Consider the following 21,643-nt stretch of genomic DNA (forward strand, 5'->3'; position numbering starts at 1 on the left):
GGCTCTGCCAGAAGCAAAGCCCTTCCAAAAATATGTTGAACTCGTAAGTGTTCCTCTCCACGGAAGTCTTTAGTAAAAGGCGAAAGGCTTGTGCGTAATGAAGAGAAACCAGAGTCGTATGGAAGTCAGAGGTCGGGGCCCGAGACACACACTGTGCACTCTAGGCCGGGTGCCCGCGGGTGGTTCCCGAACCCACTCTTCCAAGTTTGAGGGCTGTGGGTAAAAATTCACAGACAGACAGACAATCCTGGTGAAGTGATTGTATTTTTTGGGGGGGTCAAAAACACAGACAGACAGACAGACAGACAGACAGACAGACAGACAGACAGACAGACAGACAGACAGACAGACAGACAGACAGACAGACAATCCTGGTGAAGTGATTGTATTTTTTGGGGGGGGTCAAAAACAGAGACAGACAGACAGACAGACAGACAGACAGACAATCCTGGTGAAGTGATTGTATTTTTTGGGGGGGGTCAAAAACAGAGACAGACAGACAGACAGACAGACAGACAGACAGACAGACAGACAATCCTGGTGAAGTGATTGTATTTTTTGGGGGGGTCAAAAACAGAGACAGACAGACAGACACACACACACAGAGACACACACACACACACACACAGAGACACACACACACACACACACACAGACACACACACACACAGACAGAGACACACACACACACAGACACACACACACACACACACACACAGAGACACACACACACACACACACAGACACACACAGACACACACACACACACACACACACACAGACAGAGACACACACAGACACACAGACACACACACACACACACACAATCCTGGCCAATGTTTTTTTTTTTTTTTTTTTTATTTTTTTTAAAGTAAAATGGCGGGAAAACGGGGGACCCCATGAAGGGGGCTTCGCCCTTGTTTCAGTTTGGATGATTCTTCTTTTTTCATTCCTTCTCTTCTTCTGCTAGCTGTTTTACATAGCTTTGTGTATTTCTTTTTCCTTGACAATGAGAGAGAAGTGTTGCACCGTTCCCGGAGGTACTGCAATACCGGGTCGATGCGTGGAGCGGATGGAGCAAGCCCCATTTCCGACTCCCTGTTCGAAAAATCCATTTAATATGTAGTCCCCCGATGGGGGACATATCAGATATTAAACTGATAAGAACAGATGATTCAAAGCTTTTATTCTAACTTTTCAAGCATTTACACAGTGAACAATTCACATGTCTTTTAACCTTTTAGTTGCCCATATCCAAACAAAACTTGTATTTTTCAAGCATTTACACATTGAACAATTCACATGTCTTTTAACCTTTTAGTTGCCCATATCCTAACAAAACTTATAACAAAAAACAACTCATCACTTTTTCAAAAACCCTGAAACCCTTTCTCTTTTGGAAGAGATGGGCAACCAACACCCTCCCCCAACTTTTCCAGGGGGCTGCAGCAAAAAATCAAATATAAACACAAGCCATCAATAAACATAATCAATCCAAAACCCCAAAAACCTACCGACCTGCCTTCTAAACCTTAACTACTTGACCAGCCCCAACCCCCCTTTCCACCGCTCTAAGGCAGCATGGTGACCCCACTTCCTCTCCTCCCTTCTTATCCTCCCTCTCAAATCTCCCTCCACTCTCCTCACTATTCCCTCCACCCCCCAGTCTGCTCCTGACTTAACCAGCCCCTGCCTGGCATCCCACAGCCCTTTCTTAAAAAGACTGATAAGCAGCCACAACAGAAAACGATCCCTACCTACCCCCCCTGCTCTCCCCACCCCTCTCTCCACCCTCGCCCATGTTAAAACAAAACCCCCCTTCACTCTCCCTAGCAACCCCTGAGCCCTGGCCCACACTACTCCTGCGAAAGCACAGTCCCAGTACATGTGGCGTATTGTCTCCTCCCCACCACAAGTTGGTCTCGGGCACTGGGGGGACCGTGCCAAACTATGCCGGTACATGATGGATCTTACCGGCAAGCACTTGTGGAGGCTTAACCAATTTAGATCCTTAAGACGATTGTCTAGGCCCCGCGCCTGTATGGTCTCCCAGACCACAGCAGGGGTACCCACCACAGGGGGCGCACAAACGGTCCGTCTGACCTCTTCGTACAGGCATCTGTGGTCCAAACCTACTCGGGCGACTTCAACCTCGGGATGCGCACGTAGCCACTTCGCCGCATGGCTGAAGTGCCACGGCAGCTGTTCAGCCCGAGGACCCGTGTTGGACCACACCATTATGCTTCTCGCCTGGTACGAGAAAAACACCCGCAGGAAATAACCGGAGGTATGAATCACTGGATTAGCGAGCTCATTCAAAAGAAACGAAACAAAAATCGAGTCCAGCTTGAGTGGGAAGTGTGGAACTCCTCTCCCTCCCTCCCCGATGCTTGAGAGCATGCGAGCCCTGGCGACATACTCATACCTGCCCCCCCACATGAACTGAAACACGAGCCTTACTAGCCCCCTCCTCATGCTCGCTGGCAAAGGATAGATGTATGCCAAGTACAGAAGGGAAGGCAGTACATCCACCTTCAGGACCAGGACCTTGCCCAAGAAAGACAAGGATCTGGCCTTCCACTTTGCCAGCTTCCTCTGTACCACCGCAACTCTCATGTTCCAGTTCAGTGTCGCGGAGCCGGAGGTCTCAAAGAGGACCCCAAGAATCCTCAGGGCCCCATTACAGAGAGATAGTCCCCCGGGCACGTCCGTCCTGCCCCGCCATCTGCCGAAATACTTAACAGACGACTTGGCGAGGTTAAGGACCGCTCCCGACGCGCGGGTAAAGTCTCCAATTATGTCCAGAGACCTTAGCAGGCACGAGTCCTTGCACAAAAGCAAGGTGGTGTCATCAGCGTACTGTGTCATCTTAACACGTAAACCGCCGCTCCCAGGGACCAGCAATCCCTCCACCCCTGCGTCAGCCCTAATGGCAGCCGCCAGGGGCTCCATATAGAGCACGAAAAGGAGTGCCGAGAGCGGGCATCCCTGCCTGACCCCTGAGGAGAGGCCAAACACGTCGCCCAGATGGCTGTTTATGCTCACCCGGCACCCTGCTCCCACATACAAAATCTTGATCCACTTTATAAAGCGGTCACTAAAACCTAATCTACCTAACACTCTGAAAAGAAATTCCCTGCTGACGCGATCAAAAGCCTTGGCCTGATCAAGCGCCGCTACCATTAGGGGTAGACTTCTATCCTCAACCCAGGCGATGGAGTCCCTTATCAGTTGGAGGTTCCACCTAATGGAACGGCCTTCAACCCCACACGTTTGATCCTCATGGACAACGTAGGGAAGGGCTGTGCGCAAACGGTCTGCCATGACCTTAGCTAGTATCTTATAATCTACGCACAGCATGGTCAACGGCCGCCAGTTGCTAAGGTCGGCGGTGTCTCCCTTCTTGTAGAGGAGGGACAGCACGCCTACAGCCATTGACCTGCCCGGGACTCCAGTCTCGAGAACGGCCGTCAGGACTTCGAGGACCACCGGACCAAGTATACCCCAAAATTTGAGGTAAAACTCAGCCGGCAGCCCATCCATCCCAGGCACCTTCCCTTTCCCCATCCTCTTGAGGGCGTTCTCCACCTCCTCTAGTGTTATCGGGGCCTCCATCGCCTTTCTAATGTCCTCCGGCACACGCCGGGACAAGTGTTCTAAGAACACGGTACCCTGCTCTTCCTCTACTACCCTCTCCTGGAAAACCCCCCGGAAATGGTCAGTTGCCACCCTGACCATTTGCTCTGGCTCCCTAACCACCCTACCCTGTCCATCCCTCACCCCATAAAAGACCTGTCTTACCTGCTTTTCCCTAACTGATTTGAAAAACACTGCAGAGCAGGTCTCATTCTGCTCTATAAACTCAGAGTGTGCGCGCTGCAGGAAAGCACGGGCCTTCCGCTCGTGCACCTCCCTGAGCTGAGCCTTGAGGCTGGTAGCGTGCTCAACGTCCATCGAAATACCGAGGTTACCAGCCTCGTACTCAAGATCGAGTAAACGTTGGAGCTGCTCCACCTCCCTTCTCTCCTCTCTGCCCTTCCTCTTACAAAAACCAATAATAAATACCCTAATTCTTACCTTAACTACCTCCCACCATTCCAAAACCCCTCCGCACATTGGCCGGAGACCCTCAAGCCCCCGAAAAAAAACAGAAAAAACATTTACAAAAGCCCGCTCCTCCAGGATATCCCGGTTGAGCTTCCAGTACCCCCTACCGAAAAGGCAGACAGGCGCCTTGACCCGAAGGAGTACCCCGTCATGATCCGAGAAAAACACAGGCAGCAGACGCCCAGACAAAAGCCCCAAGGTTTTGGGTAGAAATACATAGTCCAGCCTCCGCTCGACCCCCCGGGAGTTACGCCACGTGGGACCTGCTAACGCCGGAGTAGTGTTAAGGCCTCCATCCACCAGACCATGGCTTGCCATAAGTCCGGTGATGGCCCCCACGCTACTATCCCCTACCCCTCCTAATTCTACATTAAAATCCCCTCCCACTATCAAAAATCTGTTTGTGGCACACAGAGGTGCCAGACTCTCCACCATCTCCCTTCTCTCTGGCACTGTCTGTGGCCCGTATACCCCTATAATCCTAAGTCTAAAATCCCCTAATGTTATGTCCACCCCCAAAACCCTCCCCTGCATCGCAACGTACGTTCCTTCCACCCTCACCTCCCTAGTCCCAAACAAAATCCCAACCCCTGATGAGTGGACACCCCCCACACTCCACACCGACTTCCCTTTTACCCACTCTTTTTTAAACTGCTCTACATCCCCCCCATCCCTTAAATGTACCTCCTGCAAGAAACAAAAGGTAAAACATATGTTTGATAAACAACTAAAAACAGCAGTTCTCTTTACAGTGTCCCTTAGACCCCGAACATTCATAGTCATTATTTGAATGTTTGCCATGGTTGCACACTTAAAAAGAAAATTCAACCAGGTGCAGGGTTCAAATACTCACTCCGTCCGGTGGGTAAAGGTCCTCATCGATCATGGACGCTGGACCAGCAGCCCCCGAGGCCCCCCCAAACTTCCCACCCCCCATACCGCCCTCCAGAGAACCCCAGGACGCAGGGAAGGGGTTGGGGATGGGGGGTCCCGGCGTCCCAGAAATAGCCTGAGACACCCCATCCTCACCTGGCAAAAACAGCCCCGGGGACGACAGGTTCGCGTCCATCTGGATTATTTGGAGAGATGGACCCCGCGAGGACAGTGGAGACACCTCAGCAGTACTGACCATCTCCCCAACCCCTCGTACATCCACGGACAAAAACCTTTGACCCTCTACCTCTGAGGCCTCCCCATCCACTGCATCCCCCCTCTGAGAAACCCAAGATGCAGGTAAGGTGTTGGGGTTGTGGATGGGGGGTCCCGGCGTCCCAGAAAAAGCCTGAGACACCCCATCACCATCGGGCATACACAGCGCAGGGGTCACCAGATCTATGTCCATCTGGGTGTGTGTGAGAGATGAGACCCGCGGTGACAGGGGGGTCACCTCTGTGGCACTGTCCCCAAATACCCTCCCCACCCCTTCCAGCCCACTCTGGCCCTCTCCCGTCTCGAGGGAAAGCTTCTTTTTCTTTTTCTTCCTCCGGGCCTCTCCTGATTCCAAAAACAGCCCTGACTCCTGCTGGGCCTGCTGTGCTGTGGAGGCGTCCCTCTTCGTTCTTGGAGTGGCTGGCAAGGGCGAGATGGACCCCCATTCCACCGTCCTCGTTTGTGAGACTTGGATCTCCTCCACCATCTCCCTCATCTCCCCCACGAGGGCCCCGAAAGCCTCTTCATCTACGTAGTCTTCGTCGAGGGATGAGCCCAACTCTCCTGTTGCTCCACCAACCTCTCCCGGCGGCCTACTGATGGATTGAGTACCCGTTGACATCTGGGTCTCCGGGTCCACCTCCACCGATGATCTCTCCAAAACGACCTTACCCCCAACGTTTGGAGCTGGCGAAGACCGGGCTTGCTTCTCCGGTTCCCCACTCGCCATCCTCCTTGCTGCCTCTTCCGGCCTGTGACCTAGGTCCCCTTCTCCTAGCCTCCTCTTCTCCTCCATGCCTTTTCCTCCGGCCATCCTTCCCCCAGCAGCCGCCGCCGCGTACGTTTGTTGCCTCGCCGGGCACTCTCGAAACAGGTGCTGTTTACTGCCACACCCATGACATTCTTTTGGTGCCATACAATTTTTGGCCTCATGTTCCTCCGACATGCAAAACCTGCATTTTACCAGCCCACATGAGGCTGTTCCATGCCCGTACTCCCTGCATTTCCTGCAGAAAGGTGGCTGACGTGCATAGAACAGCATGCCTCTGTCCGACCCTAATGAAAATACCGCAGGGGGATGCAAAAAGCGCTCAAACCCCCCCGGATCTTCCCTTAGGAGCACCTGGAATTGGCGGCGTCCGTTCCAGAAGCCCAGCGAGTCCTTTACGTACCTGGCTCCCGATGTTACCTCGCAGTATCGACCCAAAAAGGCTGCCACTGCCATATCCGTCACATGTGGATTATACATATGTATATTTATCGTTCTAAAATTCCTTCTTGCCAGGCACACGATGTTAAAAAAGGACAAAGGTCTCTCCCCCTTTGCCTCCTTTACCTTCTCCATTACTCCATCACTCTTACTTTCCGTGTAGAAAGTTACATCGTATGCCTCCTCCATTGAGTTCCCCTGCAGGCACATCACATCTGGGACTTTCAGAGATAGCGCCCCCATCAACACGGTCCTCGCAAAGGTGTCCCTCGGCATCCTTGTTTCTCCTTCTTGCTTCCATGCAAATCTTATCGTGTTCTTTAGTCCGGCCCTCGGAACCGACCCTGTGTTCCCACTACCCGCCATTTCGGTATGGCTGTATTTTAAATTTGTTTCGATTTTTCCCGCCAAAAATCAAAAACTCTCTCACCGCCCTCCGGCCATCGGCCTTTAACTCAGCGAGCTCTGGGGCACCTCAGTACCAAGCTTGATCTGAGCCAAAAGGCCGAGAAGCGATAACCCACAAATTGACCCCTGCACCCGCCGGGCCCCCGGGGGTCTCGGCAGACCTCAGCGGTTTGGCAAAAGTTGTCTCCTCCCCACCCGACGCTTCCCTGGTGACAGGCGGGTGTTTTTTTTAACAAGTCGCTAATGCGTCTTTAAGTCACTAGCTCTTTAAGCCTAGTGCGACTATTTGTTCAAAGCCCGGAAAACACGTCAGTCGTCGTCGGGCTTGAACTCAATTGCCCGAGCGACTACTTTGAGTGGAAAAATACGCCGGTCGGTCGGTCGGTCAGCCGGCTTCAAGTCAAACGCCTGAGCAAAAAGTCTCGGCGTCATCTCTGTCAATTTCTCTTGAAACAAGATACCGGGCTCTGCCAGAAGCAAAGCCCTTCCAAAAATATGTTGAACTCGTAAGTGTTCCTCTCCACGGAAGTCTTTAGTAAAAGGCGAAAGGCTTGTGCGTAATGAAGAGAAACCAGAGTCGTATGGAAGTCAGAGGTCGGGGCCCGAGACACACACTGTGCACTCTAGGCCGGGTGCCCGCGGGTGGTTCCCGAACCCACTCTTCCAAGTTTGAGGGCTGTGGGTAAAAATTCACAGACAGACAGACAATCCTGGTGAAGTGATTGTATTTTTTGGGGGGGTCAAAAACACAGACAGACAGACAGACAGACAGACAGACAGACAGACAGACAGACAATCCTGGTGAAGTGATTGTATTTTTTGGGGGGGGTCAAAAACAGAGACAGACAGACAGACAGACAGACAGACAGACAGACAGACAGACAGACAATCCTGGTGAAGTGATTGTATTTTTTGGGGGGGGTCAAAAACAGAGACAGACAGACAGACAGACAGACAGACAGACAGACAGACAGACAGACAGACAGACAGACAGACAATCCTGGTGAAGTGATTGTATTTTTTGGGGGGGTCAAAAACAGAGACAGACAGACAGACACACACACACAGAGACACACACACACACACACACAGAGACACACACACACACACACAGACACACACACACACAGACAGAGACACACACACACACAGACACACACACACACACACACACACAGAGACACACACACACACACACACAGACACACACAGACACACACACACACACACACACACACAGACAGAGACACACACAGACACACAGACACACACACACACACACAATCCTGGCCAATGTTTTTTTTTTTTTTTTTTTAAGTAAAATGGCGGGAAAACGGGGGACCCCATGAAGGGGGCTTCGCCCTTGTTTCAGTTTGGATGATTCTTCTTTTTTCATTCCTTCTCTTCTTCTGCTAGCTGTTTTACATAGCTTTGTGTATTTCTTTTTCCTTGACAATGAGAGAGAAGTGTTGCACCGTTCCCGGAGGTACTGCAATACCGGGTCGATGCGTGGAGCGGATGGAGCAAGCCCCATTTCCGACTCCCTGTTCGAAAAATCCATTTAATATGTAGTCCCCCGATGGGGGACATATCAGATATTAAACTGATAAGAACAGATTTTTTTTTTTTTTTTTTTTTTTTTTTTTTTTTTATTAATACAAAAATTTACAATTTACTGTGACATTCTTTTTCCATCAATACTTTTCCAGTTTCATGCAAGTTTTACACTTCCCCAAATGCCTTTACAAAAGTCTTCCCCATGCATGTATTTGTCCATTTCAATCACATTTCTTAACTTCCATACAAACAAATAAAAGGCATCTGCTGGTACCGTTGTATCTTTCTCCTTTTTAATACAAACATTTCTTTTTTCCCACAGTACCAGCTTCCCCAAACTGATCATACTCCACACTGCTCTAAACTCTTTCTTTGGCAATGTTAGGATCTCCTCTCCATACACAATATTCTTACCATTCAAAACAATCTTGTTGCAGACCATGTTAATGAAAGGTGCGCACTTTCCCCAGAAATCTTTTGCAAAACCACACTCCCAGAATACATGCATTACTGTTTCGCTTTGTTTGCACCTGGGGCACTCTGCGTTCACTGCACAGTTGTGTCTATACATCCTCTCCTTTACGGCCAACCTATTTAAAGCACACAGCCATCCCAAATCCTTGCACTCATTATCCATCCATTTTGGTTGTATCCCCTCCCAATTAACTGCTTTCAGATCAGCCTCATATCTCTGCTCCCAATTTTTCCTTATAATTTCGTACATTTTCCTGTGGTCTAATAAGACCTCTCTTTCCATTTCCTTTATGTGTATTTTCAGAAATGATATGGCCTGCGTGTAGTACTCAGGTTTTACCTCTGCATTCGGAACCCTGTTGTCCCAAGGTAACATCCCCCTTAAAGTAGACCCGAACCACAACCTAACAAAGAAAAATGATTTATGCTGTATTCCTTTCAACAAAGTTTTACACATCTGATTGAGGAAAAGACAATCCAGTTTCACCGACAAACATGGGATGTCCCTCCCTCCCTTTGATACTTTCCCATACATCATCTCTCTCTTTACGCTTTCATATGAGCCACCCCATATAAATGAAAATATCAACCTTGTCACAACAATTTTACTCCTGGCATTGATTGGGAACACCAGTGCCAGGTAAATTAAAGTTGGTAATATATCCGTTTTTATTGCCATAATCTTTCCGCTGATTGTTAACCTTCTGCTTTTCCACATATTGAGTTTTACCTTTACTTTTTCAATCTTTCCTTCCCAATTTTCTTTTATCCCGTCCCTTTGAAAGAAATACACCCCTAATATTTTTAACCCATCCTTACAGACAGTTATGCCTCCCTTGCCCTCTGTTCTCCCTTCCCAGGCGCCACAGTACATCATAGAAGACTTCCCCAAATTAATTTTTGACCCCACTGCTTCTCCATAAGTTTTCAACAGTACGATCGCCCTGTCTATCGCCCGGTCAGAGCATAGGAACAAAGTAGTGTCGTCTGCATACTGGGCAATTCTAACCCTTTCTCCGTTACTCCCTGGGATATGTACCCCGTCTATACCTTTATCGTTCCTTATCAGATTAGCTAGTGGTTCAGCAAATAGCACATACAGTAGTGGTGACATTGGGCACCCCTGTCTCACCCCACCTTCTTGAAGTACCGGTTTGCTGAGAAACCCGTTGATTTGCACTCTACTGTATGCTTTATTATACATTGTCTTAATCCAATTAACAAAAATTGTGCCACAATTCATTCTTTCTAGAATTGAGAACAGGAATTCATGACTGACCCTGTCGAAAGCCTTCTCCTGATCAACGTTCAACACACACAAAGGTAGGTTTCTGTCTTTGGCCCAAACGATCACATCCCTGGTTAACTGTAGGTTGTGTGTTGCGGACCTATTCATAACCCCGCATGTCTGATCTTCATTAACCAGGCTGAGCATCACCTCTTTCAGTCTATTTGTTATTACTTTCCCCAAAATTTTGTTGTCCACATTTAGCAAAGTAATGGGCCTCCAATTTTTTAATAGCTCTTTTTCTCCCTTCTTGTATATTAAGCTTACTACACCAGACCTCATAGATTCCGGCATCATCCCATCGACCAAGATCTCTCTATACACCTCCAGTAAGTCCTCACCTAGGATTCCCCAAAAACAACAGTAAAATTCTTTTGGTAATCCATCACACCCGGGAGTTTTATCAGCTTTCAGAGATTTCAATGCCTCCTCTATTTCCTTTTTGGATACTTCTCTTTCTAAATTTGTTCTTTCTTCATTATTTAGCTTTTTGCTTATATTATTTAATAATTCCTCCGCTCTTGCATTATCCACTTCTCTTTTCTTAAATAAAGCTTGATAGAACTCCTGAGCATGCGTCATTATATCTTCTTTTTTGGTGACTTTGCCCCTACCTGTTTCTAATTCGGAGATTGCACACCTTCTCTGTTTTTCTTTAATACTTTGAAAAAAAAACTTGGAACATTTTTCATCTTGTTCTTTTTCTGTTATTTTGGCCAAAAATGCAAAGTTCTTGACCTTTGTTTCAATGTTATGCTCTATTTTCTTTTGGATGTTTCTGTATTCCTCCCCACACACCTGCTTACCTTCGTTTATTTCAGAATGTATAGCCTGTAATTCATCTTGCAGTTCTTTCTCAAGATGCCGCTCTTCCTTTTTTTTCCTTTTGCTATAAATTTGACAAAATACCTTATTTTGATTTTTACCGCCTCCCACCATTCAGCTGTATTTTTAAATGCCCATTTCATATCCCTCCATGAATTATAAAAGGTCGTAAACTCAGCTCTAAATTCCGCACACTCCAACTCCTTCATGTTTAACTTCCAAAATCCTCTTCCTATCTCCACCCCTTGAACTTGACAAGAAGCCCCAATTGTGTCATGATCTGAAAACCAGTTTGGATATATGAAGAAGCTCGAACTTTGGATGGTCTTGGATATAAACAGATAATCTAGTCTTTTGCTTGCTCCTCTTGAGTTTCTCCATGTATGCCCTATACCTTTTTTATCATGTCTCCTATATATGTCTGCCAAATTGTAGTCACCCAACACATTTTTTAAGTATTGTGCAGTAAAATCATATTCCCCCTCTAAGTATGTGTTGAAATCTCCACCCATTATCACTATGCGATTTGTGCACAGAACATTAGGTAAATGCTTAAAGAAATCTAACCTTTCTCCTTTTAAAGCAGGAGCGTACACGTTTACTAGGCGAAGCTTGTTGTTGTTCAGCCTGCCATCTACATATACAAGCCTCCCTGGTATAATAATTACTTCCTCCTCAATTACAAACCCAGTATCCTTAAATATTATCCCCACCCCGTCCGAGTGCACGTTGCCTATGCTCCATACTGAAGCACCTGCCTTCCAGTCCTTGCTGAACCTTTTGATGTCCTCTGTGTTCTTTAGGTGACACTCCTGAAGGAAGCACACCTGGAAGTCCAATGTCTTTAAGGAAAAAAACAAAGATGTCCTCTTGACAGTGTCTCTCAATCCCCTGGCATTAACTGACAGGACATTAAACATAATTTTCTTTTATGTTCCGTCTCTTTTCCCCTTGGTCAGAAACATTGTTGTTGACTTCAGGCTATCCACCATAGAGCCACTCGCAAACTCCGGCTGGGAATCCACGCTGCCCTCGCTGTCCTCCTCTGATGGTGCGACCAACGGCACTGGTGGAGACTCTCCTGCTGAGGACAGCTCGGGACCCGGCTCTCCTTGCTCCATCGTCTCCTCATTCTCCAGAGCGTCGAACCTGCTGAAAGTCTCTATTACTTGGTTTTTTTTTTCGGTGTCCAACCTCTCCTCTGTTCCTTTCCTTTTTGCTGTTCTCTTTCCCTCTACTGTTTTCCAATCCATCTCTTTATCCTCTTCTGTTTCACCCCACTGTACTCTACTTTCCACTGGGGTATCTGATATTATTATCCCCAGTGAAGATTCCTCTATTGCCACCTGTCCTGGTTGAGCAGAGGTTCCTGCCACTGGATTCCCGAAAGCGTAGGGATCCGACACATCACCCGGAGTCTTTCTCAGAGAAGCCTCCGGAAGAGGCCTTGGGAGATTCTCCTGTGCGGGTGCTTGGTCTCTCGAGATCTCGTCCAATACCACCTCAATGTTCCTCAGTGATTCTGCATAGGTTTTGTGTCTGTCTGGGCAGTCTTTGAACATGTGCTCAATTGAATCACACAGATTACACGATTTGGGTTTTTTACAATCTCTTGCCAAATGACCCGCCTCCAAACAGTTTCTACAGAATGTGTTCGGGCACAGTGCTGCGATGTGGCCCTCTTCTCCACATCTCCTACACGTTTTAGGCTGCCCATAGAAGTAGAGGTACCCCTTTACACCGCCAATGTAGAAGGACGCTGGGGGATACTCAATTCCTCCCGTCCGAGTTCTGAATCGGACAGCGTACTTTCTATTCCCATTCCACATACCATCATAATCCATTTCTTTTGTTCCAACCCCCAGTACATCACAGTATTTACCCAGGAAGGATCGTATATCCTGCTCTTTCACATACGGATTTTGCATGCAGACAGTTATGGTCCTTACCCGACTTGCGAACAGAGGCTCCACATTGAAGTTGGAGATCGGTGTTTCGTCCTTGTGTTCCAAGCACTTGTTCCAAGCTTCCTGACACAGGTAATCTCCCGTGAAGGTGACCTCGAAAGCATTCCGTAGAGGAAAATCTCTGTAGCAGTAGATTCGTTCTGTCGTCACTCCAAGAAATCCAAAGATGACATCTTTTGCGAAGCTCCTTCTTCCCATAACGAACTGTATTCCGTCCATTTCTTTCCCGACAAACCGGATTGTATTCAAAAGTCGCGCCGAAGGGGCCGACGAAAAGTCTCCCGTCGCCATCACCTTCTCTTTTCTTTCGCTGATCAAACTGCGGGCGTGCCACACGCTTGGTTTGAGCCAAAAGGCCGAGAAGCGATAACCCACAAATTGACCCCTGCACCCGCCGGGCCCCCGGGGGTCTCGGCAGACCTCAGCGGTTTGGCAAAAGTTGTCTCCTCCCCACCCGACGCTTCCCTGGTGACAGGCGGGTGTTTTTTTTAACAAGTCGCTAATGCGTCTTTAAGTCACTAGCTCTTTAAGCCTAGTGCGACTATTTGTTCAAAGCCCGGAAAACACGTCAGTCGTCGTCGGGCTTGAACTCAATTGCCCGAGCGACTACTTTGAGTGGAAAAATACGCCGGTCGGTCGGTCGGTCAGCCGGCTTCAAGTCAAACGCCTGAGCAAAAAGTCTCGGCGTCATCTCTGTCAATTTCTCTTGAAACAAGATACCGGGCTCTGCCAGAAGCAAAGCCCTTCCAAAAATATGTTGAACTCGTAAGTGTTCCTCTCCACGGAAGTCTTTAGTAAAAGGCGAAAGGCTTGTGCGTAATGAAGAGAAACCAGAGTCGTATGGAAGTCAGAGGTCGGGGCCCGAGACACACACTGTGCACTCTAGGCCGGGTGCCCGCGGGTGGTTCCCGAACCCACTCTTCCAAGTTTGAGGGCTGTGGGTAAAAATTCACAGACAGACAGACAATCCTGGTGAAGTGATTGTATTTTTTGGGGGGGTCAAAAACACAGACAGACAGACAGACAGACAGACAGACAGACAGACAGACAGACAGACAGACAGACAGACAGACAGACAGACAATCCTGGTGAAGTGATTGTATTTTTTGGGGGGGGTCAAAAACAGAGACAGACAGACAGACAGACAGACAGACAGACAGACAGACAGACAGACAATCCTGGTGAAGTGATTGTATTTTTTGGGGGGGTCAAAAACAGAGACAGACAGACAGACACACACACACAGAGACACACACACACACACACACAGAGACACACACACACACACACACACAGACACACACACACACAGACAGAGACACACACACACACAGACACACACACACACACACACACAGAGACACACACACACACACACACAGACACACACAGACACACACACACACACACAGACAGAGACACACACAGACACACAGACACACACACACACACACACAATCCTGGCCAATGTTTTTTTTTATTTTATTTTTTTTAAAGTAAAATGGCGGGAAAACGGGGGACCCCATGAAGGGGGCTTCGCCCTTGTTTCAGTTTGGATGATTCTTCTTTTTTCATTCCTTCTCTTCTTCTGCTAGCTGTTTTACATAGCTTTGTGTATTTCTTTTTCCTTGACAATGAGAGAGAAGTGTTGCACCGTTCCCGGAGGTACTGCAATACCGGGTCGATGCGTGGAGCGGATGGAGCAAGCCCCATTTCCGACTCCCTGTTCGAAAAATCCATTTAATATGTAGTCCCCCGATGGGGGACATATCAGATATTAAACTGATAAGAACAGATACAAAATATATTTATTACGTTCAATGCCTTTCATTACAAAACCATGTATCAATCAAAAATCATAACTAGGCATTTTTAACTTCAACACAAACACTAAAACCCCAAACCAAAAACTCGTCTTCCCTCCCCTTCCCACCTACAAACCAAAACACATACCCACATTAAATACCCAACGAAACTCACCCTATACCCCCGACCGACGGGGACGCCTCCTCCACTCCTGACGCTCCTCCGTCGGCCACCATCCCTTCTCCCCTAGAAACAACACCAATTTCCTGCACACCCACACTCTGTGCCTTGTGCCCCCCACTCAAATCCACCACCCCACCCTCCTCCGGGCTCCGGCCCGAGCATCCCATGCCCCCAAACAGGAAGCTTGCCCCTTCCTCCATCCCCCATTCCTGGGCCATGCCTGGTAGGTCCAGCTCTGCTAGGGGTGTAAAGGAACACGAAGAAGAGGGAGCCCACGAGGGCCCTGCAACCTCTCCCCCTGCCCTTCCCCCACCCCCCTTTTACCACCCTTCCTCCTCCTACTGTCCGGGCGCTCCCACTTCTTTGGCCTCTTTATCGGTGGAGGGCGCAGCCAGGGAACATCCCTATCCGCGTCCGACAGCCCCCCCCTCGCTTCGGTCATATTATCCGCCAGCCCACCCCTCGCTTCCTTCACAGTGTCCGTCAGCCCCCCCACCATCTTCCTAAGTTCCTCCACCCGTGATCTCACCTCTTTACTATCCCCCCACTCCTTCACTCCTTCTCCTACTGGTCCCGCCACCTCTGCCTTCTCTGTCTCCTCCCTTTCTGTCGCTTTCTTCTCCACCACCTTCTTCCCTGTCTCCTTCCTTTCTGTCTCTTTCTTCTCCACCCCCTTCTTCCCTGTCTCCTTCCTTTCTGTCTCTACCACCTTCTTCCCTGTCTCCTTCCTTTCTGTCTCTCTCTTCTCCACCTCCTTCTTCCCAGTCTCCTTCCTCTCTGTTGCCTTCTCCGTCTCCTTCCTCTCCACCGCCGTCTTCTCTGGCCCCTCCACTCTCCTGTCTCCTTCCTCCTCCTTCTCTCCTTCAGTCTCCTGCCCTTCCGTTTCCACTATGCTGTTGTCTTCTTTTTCTCCTCCCGCTTCCGTTTTCTCCTCCTCTTCCACCCGTGTGTCCGCTCCCTCTGGTCCAGTACTCAGTCCTTGGTCCCTCCTACCCCCATCCCCGGCTCTCGCTCCCCCCCCCGCTGCAGACGCGTATGACCTCTGACGCGCCGGGCATTCACGCCACAGGTGCGTCAGCATGCCACACCCGTGACATGCCTTCGGCGCGTCACAGTCCCTCGCCTCGTGCTCCGTAGATCCACAATACCTACACTTCTTTGTGCTGCACGAGGCGAGGATATGACCATAGGCCATACAACGCCTGCAGAACGGGGGCTGACGTGCATAATACAACGTCCCCCTGTCAGCCCCCAGGGAGAACATCGCCGGCGGATGGAGGTAGCCTCCCAGGCCTTTTGGGTCTTCCCTGAGAAGAGCTTGATATCCTCTCCTCCCAGTCCAAAACCCGAGTGAATCCTTGAGGAGCCTTCCTGAGGAGATGTTATCCATATACTTCCCCAGGAAGGTCCTTACCTCTTCTTCTTTCACGTATGGGTTATACATCGTAACCGTCACCACTCTAAAATTTGTCTTCGCCAGGTTCTTTACTGCATAGTAGCACATAGGCTTCACTTTCTCCAATTCTCTTGCCTTCTGCATCGTGTCCTCATGCTGTTTTTCTGTGTACAGAGTCACATCGAAACCTCCCTCTATTGGATTCCCCTGGAGGCAGAAGACATCCTTTACTCCAATCTTGAGCGCACCCATCAAGATAGTTCTCCCGAATGTCTCCCTCCCAAATTGCTCCACCGTTTTGTCCTTCCACACGAATCTCAACGTGTTGGCCAATCCGACAACCGGAACCGACCTGCTCCGCTCATTTCCCTCCATGCCTTTCAAAAAATAAAGCTCTCCTCAAAAGAAGCAACTCAAAAACAATAAACTTTCCTCCCTCCTGCCTTCCTTCGACCTTTTGGCTCAGCGGGCTCTGGGGCACCTCGGTACCAAGCTTGATCTGAGCCAAAAGGCCGAGAAGCGATAACCCACAAATTGACCCCTGCACCCGCCGGGCCCCCGGGGGTCTCGGCAGACCTCAGCGGTTTGGCAAAAGTTGTCTCCTCCCCACCCGACGCTTCCCTGGTGACAGGCGGGTGTTTTTTTTAACAAGTCGCTAATGCGTCTTTAAGTCACTAGCTCTTTAAGCCTAGTGCGACTATTTGTTCAAAGCCCGGAAAACACGTCAGTCGTCGTCGGGCTTGAACTCAATTGCCCGAGCGACTACTTTGAGTGGAAAAATACGCCGGTCGGTCGGTCGGTCAGCCGGCTTCAAGTCAAACGCCTGAGCAAAAAGTCTCGGCGTCATCTCTGTCAATTTCTCTTGAAACAAGATACCGGGCTCTGCCAGAAGCAAAGCCCTTCCAAAAATATGTTGAACTCGTAAGTGTTCCTCTCCACGGAAGTCTTTAGTAAAAGGCGAAAGGCTTGTGCGTAATGAAGAGAAACCAGAGTCGTATGGAAGTCAGAGGTCGGGGCCCGAGACACACACTGTGCACTCTAGGCCGGGTGCCCGCGGGTGGTTCCCGAACCCACTCTTCCAAGTTTGAGGGCTGTGGGTAAAAATTCACAGACAGACAGACAATCCTGGTGAAGTGATTGTATTTTTTGGGGGGGTCAAAAACACAGACAGACAGACAGACAGACAGACAGACAGACAGACAGACAGACAGACAGACAGACAATCCTGGTGAAGTGATTGTATTTTTTGGGGGGGGTCAAAAACAGAGACAGACAGACAGACAGACAGACAGACAGACAGACAGACAGACAGACAGACAGACAGACAATCCTGGTGAAGTGATTGTATTTTTTGGGGGGGTCAAAAACAGAGACAGACAGACAGACACACACACACAGAGACACACACACACACACACACAGAGACACACACACACACACACACACAGACACACACACACACAGACAGAGACACACACACACACAGACACACACACACACACACACACAGAGACACACACACACACACACACAGACACACACAGACACACACACACACACACACACAGACAGAGACACACACAGACACACAGACACACACACACACACACACAATCCTGGCCAATGTTTTTTTTTATTTTATTTTTTTTAAAGTAAAATGGCGGGAAAACGGGGGACCCCATGAAGGGGGCTTCGCCCTTGTTTCAGTTTGGATGATTCTTCTTTTTTCATTCCTTCTCTTCTTCTGCTAGCTGTTTTACATAGCTTTGTGTATTTCTTTTTCCTTGACAATGAGAGAGAAGTGTTGCACCGTTCCCGGAGGTACTGCAATACCGGGTCGATGCGTGGAGCGGATGGAGCAAGCCCCATTTCCGACTCCCTGTTCGAAAAATCCATTTAATATGTAGTCCCCCGATGGGGGACATATCAGATATTAAACTGATAAGAACAGATACAAAATATATTTATTACGTTCAATGCCTTTCATTACAAAACCATGTATCAATCAAAAATCATAACTAGGCATTTTTAACTTCAACACAAACACTAAAACCCCAAACCAAAAACTCGTCTTCCCTCCCCTTCCCACCTACAAACCAAAACACATACCCACATTAAATACCCAACGAAACTCACCCTATACCCCCGACCGACGGGGACGCCTCCTCCACTCCTGACGCTCCTCCGTCGGCCACCATCCCTTCTCCCCTAGAAACAACACCAATTTCCTGCACACCCACACTCTGTGCCTTGTGCCCCCCACTCAAATCCACCACCCCACCCTCCTCCGGGCTCCGGCCCGAGCATCCCATGCCCCCAAACAGGAAGCTTGCCCCTTCCTCCATCCCCCATTCCTGGGCCATGCCTGGTAGGTCCAGCTCTGCTAGGGGTGTAAAGGAACACGAAGAAGAGGGAGCCCACGAGGGCCCTGCAACCTCTCCCCCTGCCCTTCCCCCACCCCCCTTTTACCACCCTTCCTCCTCCTACTGTCCGGGCGCTCCCACTTCTTTGGCCTCTTTATCGGTGGAGGGCGCAGCCAGGGAACATCCCTATCCGCGTCCGACAGCCCCCCCCTCGCTTCGGTCATATTATCCGCCAGCCCACCCCTCGCTTCCTTCACAGTGTCCGTCAGCCCCCCCACCATCTTCCTAAGTTCCTCCACCCGTGATCTCACCTCTTTACTATCCCCCCACTCCTTCACTCCTTCTCCTACTGGTCCCGCCACCTCTGCCTTCTCTGTCTCCTCCCTTTCTGTCGCTTTCTTCTCCACCACCTTCTTCCCTGTCTCCTTCCTTTCTGTCTCTTTCTTCTCCACCCCCTTCTTCCCTGTCTCCTTCCTTTCTGTCTCTACCACCTTCTTCCCTGTCTCCTTCCTTTCTGTCTCTCTCTTCTCCACCTCCTTCTTCCCAGTCTCCTTCCTCTCTGTTGCCTTCTCCGTCTCCTTCCTCTCCACCGCCGTCTTCTCTGGCCCCTCCACTCTCCTGTCTCCTTCCTCCTCCTTCTCTCCTTCAGTCTCCTGCCCTTCCGTTTCCACTATGCTGTTGTCTTCTTTTTCTCCTCCCGCTTCCGTTTTCTCCTCCTCTTCCACCCGTGTGTCCGCTCCCTCTGGTCCAGTACTCAGTCCTTGGTCCCTCCTACCCCCATCCCCGGCTCTCGCTCCCCCCCCCGCTGCAGACGCGTATGACCTCTGACGCGCCGGGCATTCACGCCACAGGTGCGTCAGCATGCCACACCCGTGACATGCCTTCGGCGCGTCACAGTCCCTCGCCTCGTGCTCCGTAGATCCACAATACCTACACTTCTTTGTGCTGCACGAGGCGAGGATATGACCATAGGCCATACAACGCCTGCAGAACGGGGGCTGACGTGCATAATACAACGTCCCCCTGTCAGCCCCCAGGGAGAACATCGCCGGCGGATGGAGGTAGCCTCCCAGGCCTTTTGGGTCTTCCCTGAGAAGAGCTTGATATCCTCTCCTCCCAGTCCAAAACCCGAGTGAATCCTTGAGGAGCCTTCCTGAGGAGATGTTATCCATATACTTCCCCAGGAAGGTCCTTACCTCTTCTTCTTTCACGTATGGGTTATACATCGTAACCGTCACCACTCTAAAATTTGTCTTCGCCAGGTTCTTTACTGCATAGTAGCACATAGGCTTCACTTTCTCCAATTCTCTTGCCTTCTGCATCGTGTCCTCATGCTGTTTTTCTGTGTACAGAGTCACATCGAAACCTCCCTCTATTGGATTCCCCTGGAGGCAGAAGACATCCTTTACTCCAATCTTGAGCGCACCCATCAAGATAGTTCTCCCGAATGTCTCCCTCCCAAATTGCTCCACCGTTTTGTCCTTCCACACGAATCTCAACGTGTTGGCCAATCCGACAACCGGAACCGACCTGCTCCGCTCATTTCCCTCCATGCCTTTCAAAAAATAAAGCTCTCCTCAAAAGAAGCAACTCAAAAACAATAAACTTTCCTCCCTCCTGCCTTCCTTCGACCTTTTGGCTCAGCGGGCTCTGGGGCACCTCGGTACCAAGCTTGATCTGAGCCAAAAGGCCGAGAAGCGATAACCCACAAATTGACCCCTGCACCCGCCGGGCCCCCGGGGGTCTCGGCAGACCTCAGCGGTTTGGCAAAAGTTGTCTCCTCCCCACCCGACGCTTCCCTGGTGACAGGCGGGTGTTTTTTTTAACAAGTCGCTAATGCGTCTTTAAGTCACTAGCTCTTTAAGCCTAGTGCGACTATTTGTTCAAAGCCCGGAAAACACGTCAGTCGTCGTCGGGCTTGAACTCAATTGCCCGAGCGACTACTTTGAGTGGAAAAATACGCCGGTCGGTCGGTCGGTCAGCCGGCTTCAAGTCAAACGCCTGAGCAAAAAGTCTCGGCGTCATCTCTGTCAATTTCTCTTGAAACAAGATACCGGGCTCTGCCAGAAGCAAAGCCCTTCCAAAAATATGTTGAACTCGTAAGTGTTCCTCTCCACGGAAGTCTTTAGTAAAAGGCGAAAGGCTTGTGCGTAATGAAGAGAAACCAGAGTCGTATGGAAGTCAGAGGTCGGGGCCCGAGACACACACTGTGCACTCTAGGCCGGGTGCCCGCGGGTGGTTCCCGAACCCACTCTTCCAAGTTTGAGGGCTGTGGGTAAAAATTCACAGACAGACAGACAATCCTGGTGAAGTGATTGTATTTTTTGGGGGGGTCAAAAACACAGACAGACAGACAGACAGACAGACAGACAGACAGACAGACAGACAGACAGACAGACAGACAGACAGACAATCCTGGTGAAGTGATTGTATTTTTTGGGGGGGGTCAAAAACAGAGACAGACAGACAGACAGACAGACAGACAGACAGACAGACAGACAGACAGACAGACAATCCTGGTGAAGTGATTGTATTTTTTGGGGGGGGTCAAAAACAGAGACAGACAGACAGACAGACAGACAGACAGACAGACAGACAGACAGACAGACAGACAGACAGACAGACAGACAATCCTGGTGAAGTGATTGTATTTTTTGGGGGGGTCAAAAACAGAGACAGACAGACAGACACACACACACAGAGACACACACACACACACACACAGAGACACACACACACACACACACACAGACACACACACACACAGACAGAGACACACACACACACAGACACACACACACACACACACACACAGAGACACACACACACACACACACAGACACACACAGACACACACACACACACACACACACACAGACAGAGACACACACAGACACACAGACACACACA

General features: G+C 49.6%; 7 non-coding genes and 2 pseudogenes across 7 annotated transcripts; all 9 read right to left on the reverse strand.

The window, feature by feature from the left end:
* On the reverse strand, positions 1 to 117 carry LOC115188664 (U5 spliceosomal RNA). The gene has a single exon (XR_003876575.1). It is a non-coding gene; the product is annotated as a U5 spliceosomal RNA (small nuclear RNA).
* Positions 118 to 1,018: 901 nt separating this feature from the next.
* LOC115188655 (uncharacterized) lies at positions 1,019 to 1,185 on the reverse strand (annotated as a pseudogene).
* Positions 1,186 to 7,337: 6,152 nt separating this feature from the next.
* Positions 7,338 to 7,454, reverse strand: LOC115188665 (U5 spliceosomal RNA). Its single transcript, XR_003876576.1, has one exon. It is a non-coding gene; the product is annotated as a U5 spliceosomal RNA (small nuclear RNA).
* An 884-nt stretch (positions 7,455 to 8,338) lies between these two features.
* Positions 8,339 to 8,543, reverse strand: LOC115188657 (uncharacterized; annotated as a pseudogene).
* Positions 8,544 to 13,707: 5,164 nt separating this feature from the next.
* Positions 13,708 to 13,824, reverse strand: LOC115188666 (U5 spliceosomal RNA). The gene has a single exon (XR_003876577.1). It is a non-coding gene; the product is annotated as a U5 spliceosomal RNA (small nuclear RNA).
* Positions 13,825 to 14,628: 804 nt separating this feature from the next.
* Positions 14,629 to 14,827, reverse strand: LOC115188663 (U2 spliceosomal RNA). The gene has a single exon (XR_003876574.1). It is a non-coding gene; the product is annotated as a U2 spliceosomal RNA (small nuclear RNA).
* Positions 14,828 to 17,248: 2,421 nt separating this feature from the next.
* LOC115188667 (U5 spliceosomal RNA) lies at positions 17,249 to 17,365 on the reverse strand. Its single transcript, XR_003876578.1, has one exon. It is a non-coding gene; the product is annotated as a U5 spliceosomal RNA (small nuclear RNA).
* An 804-nt stretch (positions 17,366 to 18,169) lies between these two features.
* On the reverse strand, positions 18,170 to 18,368 carry LOC115188675 (U2 spliceosomal RNA). The gene has a single exon (XR_003876585.1). It is a non-coding gene; the product is annotated as a U2 spliceosomal RNA (small nuclear RNA).
* Positions 18,369 to 20,789: 2,421 nt separating this feature from the next.
* On the reverse strand, positions 20,790 to 20,906 carry LOC115188669 (U5 spliceosomal RNA). Its single transcript, XR_003876579.1, has one exon. It is a non-coding gene; the product is annotated as a U5 spliceosomal RNA (small nuclear RNA).
* Positions 20,907 to 21,643: the final 737 nt, after the last annotated feature.

The sequence above is a fragment of the Salmo trutta genome, unplaced genomic scaffold, assembly GCF_901001165.1.
Source record: "Salmo trutta unplaced genomic scaffold, fSalTru1.1, whole genome shotgun sequence".
In the NCBI taxonomy this organism is placed as follows: domain Eukaryota; kingdom Metazoa; phylum Chordata; class Actinopteri; order Salmoniformes; family Salmonidae; genus Salmo; species Salmo trutta.